The following is a 9,047-nucleotide window of genomic DNA, read 5'->3' on the forward strand; positions in this document are numbered from 1 at the left end:
GTGGGGGTGCTAGGCTGTGGCAGCAAAGACTTGGAGCGGTTTGCCTGAAGGGTGTGGGCCATACAGGCAGGCAGGCTGCCAGCTGTCAGGGAGCGGATCATACGTGGAGGGTCTCTTCGTGAGGATGGGGGTCCCCTCAGCCTCATCACTCTGGAGACTGGCAACACACACAGGGCCTTCAGGACTTGGCAGAAACAGATCTCGGCAGCCTGTGACCCACCCAGCCAGGGTGACAGACTTTGCACTGGCCTCACCTGGCAGGAGGCACTGAGCCCAGCGGCAGTGTGTCCTTTGCCCCTTGCCTGGTTCCAGAACAAGTGGGGAGCGAGTGGAGGAGGCAGAGTTCTCCCGGGACGGAGGATTCAGCTTCCCAGATCCCAGTCCCGCAGGGGCTCTCACACCGAGCAGGGGCAGCGTTGGCCTCTGGTGCTGCAAAGGCTTTGAAATCTCAGTCTCTGAGCTGTGATCAAAGGAGGAGGCTCTGCTCCTCAGCAAAATGAGTGATTCAAGCTTGCTGCAATGTCTCAAAGAGTTGAGCTGGTCTCTGTCCAACACCTTCCCCTCAAAGGAAGAACTCAGTTCTCTAATCCAGGCTGTGGGGAAGGAAGGGGACTTGAAGAAGGGAGAGGAGGGGTCAGTTTCAGCTCAAAACTGCTCCCAGGTGGCAGAGGCGTGTCCTGGGGTCTGGACCCCCTTCCTGGGATGGAGGGACCCTCCATGGCTGGTCTCGTGGAGTCAGGGCGTGGCTTAGCACCCTGGCCACATGTGCATGGGTATCTCTTTCTGCTGCAGCTCTCATGATTGACTTGCCAGGGATCCGTGAGGAAGCGTGAACCTCTGAGCACCAGACCGGGAGTCACTGTGGGAGTCCTGGGTGGACACGTGACTGATGTGGACACCCCAGTTTGGTTGGTATGTCTGAGCTGGTCTTGGCTTCCCAATAATGCTGCCAAAACTTCATGACCCCAAAACAGCTTGACCTGGGATCTGAGGGAAAGTTTATCCACCCATCCGAATATTTCATTATTAATCCAGTTGAATTTCCTAACATTTTTGGCTGGCTTAAGGGAAGCTGGGCTGCAAAAACTCTGAGGAATGATATAACACTGAGGTTCCTTGACCAATGGGCTTGAAGAAATTACAGTTCAATGTCAAGTTGTCTGTGGTTTTAAAAAAAAAAAAGAAGAAGAAGACTGACTCAGGCACCCAGGCAGGGAAATATTAAAAGGGATACAACAAAGGTAAGTTTTGGGATTTGCTCCCTCCTCCTCCGTGGCGTGTCTCTGCGAGCTGTGTGGGGCTCTCTCTCTGACGCTGCATGATCTATTGACGTCTGTTGGGTGGACCCCTGCGACTGGGAGGCCGGGTCCTCCCTGGTCACATGCTCCCTTTACTTTTCCAGCACTTGCTGCCCTTTCTTTGCCACAGAGCTGACGTGGCTCTGTCACGTAGGCGCTGCGGGCTGGGAGCGAGCGTGGGGTCCCTGTGCGTGCGCGTGGAGCCCGTGGACGGCTTTCTGGCTCTGCATTCTGCAGCGCTCTCCTGGGCAGAGTCCAGAGCTGTTCTCCTTTTTGATCACCTGGGCTAAGCAGCGGTTTGTGTGGAGTGTCACACTTTGGAACTGGGACATTTGGGGGAGAAAAGGAAGAGGAAAGAGCACCGAGGTTTCCAGAGGCCGAGATGTTCTGCCCTGGGAACCTCTCGCTGGAGTCACCGTACCACAAAAGGCAGGCTTCACGCTCTGCACAGTGGGTAGGAGGCGGGTGAGCATGTGGAGCTGGGGCTCTCGCCCTCCTCTCCGCTCCCCAGAGGAGCCATAGAAACAGGAGAGTTCAAAGCGAGGTGGTCTCTCTGCAGAGTGTAGTGTGCAACGCCGAGAGAGCGCTGCTCGCAGCTTAGCTGCGTCTCCGCTCCTCATTACGCGTGGAGATCGTCACCAAGGTCGGTTGGCCATGGGTGGCACCTGTGCCCGTGTCCTGGCCACTGGTGGTTCGGTCACCACTGCTCCCTGGCCTCCAGTGCCCTTTCCCCAGGCCTCCACCCATAAACATCCCAGACCTCCTATCAGGGAGGCGGGTGGAGGCCATGCTCCCACTGGCCACCTGGAGAGCACACTTTCCCTTTCATGACCAGCATGCTGCATGGTGGGCACAAAAGGCCTGACCCAGCAATGCCCAGCAAGTTGGGAAGAACACTCAGTTAGTTCTGGGAAAGGCGGAAGCTTGATCTCAGATGAGGCTTTCCTCCTGGGTGCGAGGCTGCAGGTGATTCTGGTTTTCCTCTTCCAGGTTTTATGTGACGTCTGTGCACTCATTGTATGTATCAAAGCATCTCTGGAAAGACCCGTGTGGACCCCAGGAGAGTTGGCTGGGGTCAGCATGGGAGAGAGACCGGCCACGTGTGACCTTGTTTTACATTTTGAACCAGCAGGAAGTGTCCCCTTTGGAAAAACCAACTTAGGTGAGAACCTGGTGGCACTCACGGAGTTTCTGCTTCGGCAGTGTTCAGGTGGGTATCTCCACAGGCTGGAAACCCACCGAGAACACTCGGAGGAAAGACAGAGCCACACCAACAGCCGCTGGGCCAACTTTACATTTAAAATGTGGTCCTTTATTTGTTCAGGGGCCCGTGGGGCTCTTGGGAGAGGACTTGGTGAGCAGGGCTGCCCAGGGCCACAGGAGGAGGGGGCTGGCATCCAGGGAGAGCACCATAGCCAGTACCCAGGCTTCCCTGACCAGAGGGACCCTCCGGGCAGGAGACCATGGCTGCAGGAGCCCGAGGCCACAGTGAAAAGTGCAGAGAGAGGGTTTGGGGCTCGGGATGACTGTAGGGTGTGATGGGTTCCCATCACTTAGGGCTGTGACTAAAATCCGTAACTTGAAGTGTGAAGTTAAAGTAGGCCAACTTTGCACCTGATCAGAGGGCGAGTGTGAAACCAGGAGCAGGTCACTAAAGAGCCGGCAGACAGCGGCCGCCCTGGCAGGCCGGCACTCCCCGCCTGGCTCGGGAGGCTTGCTGAGCCACAGTGGGGCCGCGGATCCTCTTCTGGAGCGTGGACGGGAGGAAGGGCTCGCAGGAGGACTGTGGCCCTGGCCGGGCTTCTGACAGGACCCCTGCTCCTGCTTCCCTCTCCGCACCCCTGTGGCGATGAGCAAGTTCCACGTGAGCCCCAGCATCCCTCTGGGTGGCTCTGCGGTGCTGGGCGGAGGAGGCAGACGCCCGCGAGCTGCGCCTTCAGTCAAAGGCAAACGCTGAGCACCTGCAGGGAGAGGAAACACCCTGTGGGCAGTTTACGGGACTCATCCCAGCTCTGCAGATCAGAGCTTGTGACCTGCTTCTGTGGCAGGCACCTTGATCAAGGAGCCGGAGACTCTCCTGCCGACGGCGGGAGCTGGCGCACAGGAGGCCGCGGGCCTGGCTCCTCTGGTTCCGTGCTCAGAACACAGAGCTTGACTGGCAGGGAGCATGTGCCGCAGGCTGCTTGGACTGTTTCTGGCATGACATTCGATCTGTGGCACTTGTTGGCTTCCTGGGACCTGGTGCTGGACCCCGTTAAGGGCACAGCCTTCTGTGAACCTATCGCCTCAGTGCTGGCTGTGGTCCAAGGCCACAGTGGAGCCCAGCGGTGAGATGGACTCCCACTTGAGCACACAGTCCCTGGGGACAAGCCATGAGGCCTTACCCCCACGGGCCCTGCCACCCATAGACTCCTGGTTGGAGGAAAGGCGCCCAGGGGCGTGGCTTCCCTGGCTGGTCCTGCCCTGCAGACGGGAGGCCTGCTCTCCTGCGGCGTGGCGCTTACTGGCGTGCGTGCGGGGCGGCACGTACCCGTATTGTGAAGCCTACTCCCCTCCTCTCCGCGCAGCCTGAGATCCTGAGGGCAAGGACTATGAGTTAGCTACTTAGGTCTCTCCAGGGCTTGGCAGGGAGGGTCTCTGGACGCTGGAGGAACGCCAGGAAGGGGAAAGGGCACTCAGGAAGCCTTGCTCAGTGCTGAGAGCAGCGCCAGGAGGGCCCCAGGCCCACTGTCTGCTCCACCTCTTACTGGGGCATCCCGTAGTGGTCTGGGTCCTTGCCACTGCCGTCCACGTGCTCAGTGACTTCAGGGCTGGTGTCAGAGGAGAATGGACTCCTAGCAGGCAACTGGAAGCCGGGGGCGGGTGTGCGTGTGGTCCTCTGGGACCCCGAGCTCTGAGGAGGGCTAGGGATGCCCATCCCAGAAGACAGGAAGGGCACGTCTGGTGCTGAACTCCTGGGTCCATGTCAGCTTCTGGGGCCTTGGAAGGGGTCATGTCTCTTCCTAACTCCACTGTCCATCACTTTTCAGGCTCGTGACTTGTTCAGTGTTTCTGTGCTGGCCTGCTCGTCTGAGCGGATGAACCGGCAGTCACACCACATCGTGGAGACCAAGGGGAAGAGCAACTAAGGGGAACGATCGTCTGTAATCATGGCCGTGCAAGTGCCGGCTACCTGAATGCTAAGGGCAGCGTGGATGACGGCTGGGATTTCCACTCAACACTCACTTACTATCGGAGGCAGGAGCCACCTAGTTCTGCTCCCTCCTGGCCCCAGCTCCACGAAGCATCCGAAACTCAGAGGTTGTGTCTGATGTGCTGTGTTGCTGAATCCCAGCCCAGGTGGCGACTAGCATCTGTGCCGCTGAGAGTCTTCAGGGCGGTGTGGGTTGAGCCCATGGGGTCTTAGAGACTAGGGACTAATGCTTTAGGAGGTCTTGATTCCTAAGGATGATGTGCAGGAACCAAAAGGGACCAAAAGGGTCTCTGCTATCCCCCTCACTCTATGCTTGAGGGAACTGGGGTCCAGGAGTGGTCAGGACTTGCCCAGAGTGCTAGGTGACCATGGAGCCCACTAGGCTCCAGGCAAGAGCCAGAGATTCAGGTCCACAGCCACGCTCCACATGTGCTCTGTGCCAGGGCCACACCGGGGTAGCCTGAGCGGGGCAGGGTAAGTGCAGCCACATACCCAGATTCGGGAGGGAAACAGCCTCCCTAGGGAAACACGGTCCTCCCCTCCACTCCTCCTCCCCCTCCCCCTCCTCCCTCCCCCCTCTCCTGGCAGTTCTGCCCTGCTTCTGTGCCCTCTGCCCCTTCTGTGATCTCTCTCAGCTGTGTTAGGGTCTGGGCTGTGTGTTCAAGTCTGCATCAGGCTCCTCACTCTCAGCTCCCAGGGGTGAGGGAGTGCCTCGTCACCTCCTGTCCTCAGGGCCCGGCACAGCCTGGCAACAGTGGCTTTCAGTACATGTCTGTTGCTCTGAAGCCTCTCCCCAGTTGGCACATTTGGATTCCACTGTCCTTCACCAAGCACCCAGTCCTGGGCAGCAGCAAGCAACAGGACTGCCTGGGCCTGAGGATTGGAGCCAGACATGGCTGGAGGTGCAGGGGCTCTGCAGTGGTGCTGAGCCCGACTGGCCACTGTGGAGTCCAGCAGCGGCCCTGCTCCTCCACAAAGCCCTAAGGCCGTCAGCTGACACAGAGGACCAGCCGGGTGCTGCAGCAAGGCCCTGGGTGGGCTTTCCCAGCCCTGCCCCTTGCTGCTGGCAGCCTTGGGAAATGGTGCAAGGTTTCTCCCTGAGGCTCAGTGTCACATCCTTCGCCCACCGAGGAGTGTTTTGATTGAGTGTAAATAACACCCAGGAAGTCCAAGGCCTGGAAAAAATCTTCCAGGGAATCCACAGCATGCGTGCTGGTGAGGCAGCTCTGCCCTGGACATCCTTGGGTGACAGGCACTTGGGAGAAGGGGTTCGCCCCAAGGCAAGGTGCCAGGTGTAATCGCTGGACTTGAAGAGACCTCTACAGGGTATTTGCAGATTTGAGACTTTATCTGCACTTGGCAGAGGCCGGTTTCATCTACTTCGGACATTGGATTCTGACAGCCCATTCTGCACAGGGAGACTCGGATTGGCCGAATTTCTCTCAAATCAGATTTCAGAGGTAAACTTGGAGTGTTGCTCAGGGGCTGTTATACCCTCTCCGGTCCCATGTGGCTACCCTGAGGGTCTGGAGGAAAGAACCCCAATAGCATGCAGGGGGCTGTGGGGTGAGCAGAGCGAGGGAGAAAGAAGGGGCTCAGGCTGGGCTGCAAGCCAGAGTCCAGGATGCTCCCTGCCATCCTGGGGCTTCCCTGGCTCCATTTTCCCTGTTGGCAAAGCCCGGAAGGCACAGGAACACGGCAGGTTGGAGCTAGTGAGAAAACTACTCTTAAAAAGAAAGAAAACGACAGTAAATCAAATCGCCTCCCCGCTCCTTTCAGACAAATCATCTGAATTATGAATCAAATCCTGTCAGTTGTGTCTGTGAATGGAGAATATTCGGTAGCACGTGGAGAAGCCAGTCAGGGCTGGGACGTGGCTCAGACGTGGAGCACGTTCCCAGCATGTGCGAGCCCTGGGTTCCACCCCAGCACCAGGAAAAGGAGGCAAAACCAAGCCAGTCAGTAGGTAAAACCATGAAGATTTAAACCTACAACGACCCTTTGACCCTTGCTTCATTCAAAACCAGCCTCACCTCTAGACTCTGAGCACTTGCACTTTATTTAGAAAACAACCTTACCGAGTTTCTGAAAGCTCCTGCCAGTACGTAAGAACCCACAGACAGGCACCCGCTCCGAGGCGCTGGGCCTGCTGCCCTTGCCTTGCCCTTCCCAGGTGGCCGTCCTGTCCTGCGGTCTTCCGAGGAGTCCACAGCGCCGACTGGGCCTGGGAGCCCCACTTCTGACCCGCCAGCTCGCCGTAGCGCTGATAGCCAGGCCCTCTTAAGCCACGCCCCCAACTGGAGATGCGGGGTCACGGCTGCAGCCCGCCGATTGGTGGGCGACGGTGGTCTCGAGGGTCGTCACCGAGCCGAAAGCTTCCGCCTCGTGGTCCAGCGCAGCGAGGTCCTTATGTGAGCTGGGCTACTTCTGCAGAAGTGGGGACCCCCAGTCACAGGGCACAGGCCGAGGGCAGGGCACGCAGCTGGGTGTCCACTCTCCTTCCTCCTTCTTTCTTCCTGGTGGTGCTGAGACTGAGCCCTGGGTGCTCCTCCACGGCACCATGGCCGCTTCTCTTTGAGAGGTCAGGCTGACTGCGTCTGGCCTGGAACTTGCCACCCTCCCGCCCCAGCCTGAGTCGCTGGGACCCCGGCGTGCGCCGCCAGCCTGCGCTCCACCCGTCCTTCCTACCGCGTGTGCTCAGGCTTATTTGAAATGCGCTCGGGAACCGTGGGACCGCAGCGCCGCAGCGCCACGCCTGCCTGAGTTCGCCGCACCCCTTAAGTGCGCAGGGGGCCACCTGCGCTGACGGACCTGCCAGGTCTGTGCGGTGCCTGCAGTGGCGTTTGCAGGCGGTGACTTCTCAGAGCGTCCCTGTTGCGGAGCCTTGTACTGCTATGCTGCTTCCCTGTGGCGGGCCCTCCTGTGCAGCCCCAGCCGGCTCGCGGGCTGAGCTGGCCACAGGAGGCGGGCCAGCCTGCAGGGCCCTCTGGGTGTGTGCTGCCCTAGATCAGCCCATTTCAGAAAAGTGGGCATCTGCCCAGCTTTCTCTGCCTCAGCATTTCACTATTTCTCTTTATCGTTATTTTGAGTAGAACACTCACCATTGCTCTGGAGGTGTGTTTAACGGTCCCTGGGGTTACTCAGCGGTCCTCTGATCTCCTCTGTCTGCTTTTACCGCTCTGAGGAGGACGACAGGCACTGTGTACGCAGGCCATGGATTCTCTCCTAGCCTGCTCTACTATTATCCTGGGAAAATGTGCCTGTCATTCTCTAGCCTCAGCCATTGACAGCTTGTATTTTTTTTTAAGGATTCAGTGTCTTTGTGTGTTCATTTCTCCCACATCTTAGTTTGGAAAAAGAATTCTCGAGTGTCACTCTCGACATTGGCTTTGAAATGATAACATGTACATACTGCCCTGCATTGGGTAGGTTATCTCACAAGGAACCCCAGAAAACCCTTGGAGCAAATGCAAGCACTTCCTCTCCCTGAGAGACAGGCTGCTTTATTCTCCACTCAGCAGTCTGGGTTTTGTTTGTTTTGTGATGTGAGTGCATTTTTGCTGGCGTTGCCAAGAGTGGCTGCAGAGGAAAATGGTGTCCGTAATAGCGACTCAGCACTGGCTTCTCTGCGGCTTGATGTTGCAGCCCAGGGGTTAAAACTTGGGCCTTCCCCTAATTGAGGCGCTCTCTCCAGCAGCCCCTTCCTCCTTACCGGGCTCTCTCCTTCCCGACTTCCTCTTTTCTCTCCCCAGTCCTCAGGGGCCAGGGGAGCAGGGAGACATGGTCAGGCTCACGTCCCGGGCAGTACTGGTGCCACACTGGCTCCCGAGTTGGTCATGTAAGGGAGACAGGCAAGAGGAGGCCCCAGCCTCAGACAGGGCAGCCCCTGAGCTGCTTTCCACAGCACATGACCTTCAACTCGAGGGCAGAAAATGGGAAGTCCTGAACTCAGGAGAGGCCTTGGAGAAAGCAGAGCACCTTAACTGTGCACCAGTGCCTCCCAAGTTCACTTTCAGAGGAGCGAGACGGCAGCAGAACAGACCACCTGGCTACTTCAAGTGGACACAGGCCCTGAGAAAGCAGAGCGGCTCGGAGTGTGTCGCCACTGATCCAGGGGCTTTGAGAGCTGCCGCATGCTGAAGTTCGCACTGCTGCGGGCAAACTGTGACCCCGGCATGTGCACCGAGTTCCAACCTGAGCTTGTTTGGAAACAGGGCCTTGCAGTGTCACCAGGCTAAGGGGGCCTTTTGGGTGGGCCCACTCAAGTGGCTGGCCTGGTGTCTTCATAAGACGCGGGAAGTGCCTGTGAAAGTGGGCACTGGGCAGGGGCCAGGAGGCATCTGAGGACAAGACCGGCCGCTCAAGCCATGGTCACCAGAGCCTGGAGCACCAGAAGAGGGGAGAAAGACCCAGAAAAGTACCCCCTGCATCTCCCAGGTGTGTGGCCCCCAGGACTGTGAGAGAGGAAGACCTGCTGTTTCCAGACTCCGTGACACTTTATCACCGAGGGCTGGGAAATGAAGCCCGTCCTCCAGTGACCAGTGCAACCCTGGGCT

At 58.2% G+C, this 9,047-nt stretch overlaps 1 long non-coding RNA gene across 1 annotated transcript; it reads left to right on the top strand.

Annotated features, from left to right (window-relative positions):
• The first annotated feature begins 1,187 nt into the window (after positions 1-1,187).
• Positions 1,188-8,343, top strand: LOC124988814 (uncharacterized). The gene is made up of 3 exons (XR_007109497.1): positions 1,188-1,241; positions 2,289-2,460; positions 4,328-8,343. It is a non-coding gene; the product is annotated as an uncharacterized LOC124988814 (long non-coding RNA).
• Positions 8,344-9,047: the final 704 nt, after the last annotated feature.

The sequence above is a fragment of the Sciurus carolinensis genome, chromosome 7 (assembly GCF_902686445.1).
Source record: "Sciurus carolinensis chromosome 7, mSciCar1.2, whole genome shotgun sequence".
Taxonomy (NCBI): Eukaryota; Metazoa; Chordata; class Mammalia; order Rodentia; family Sciuridae; genus Sciurus; species Sciurus carolinensis.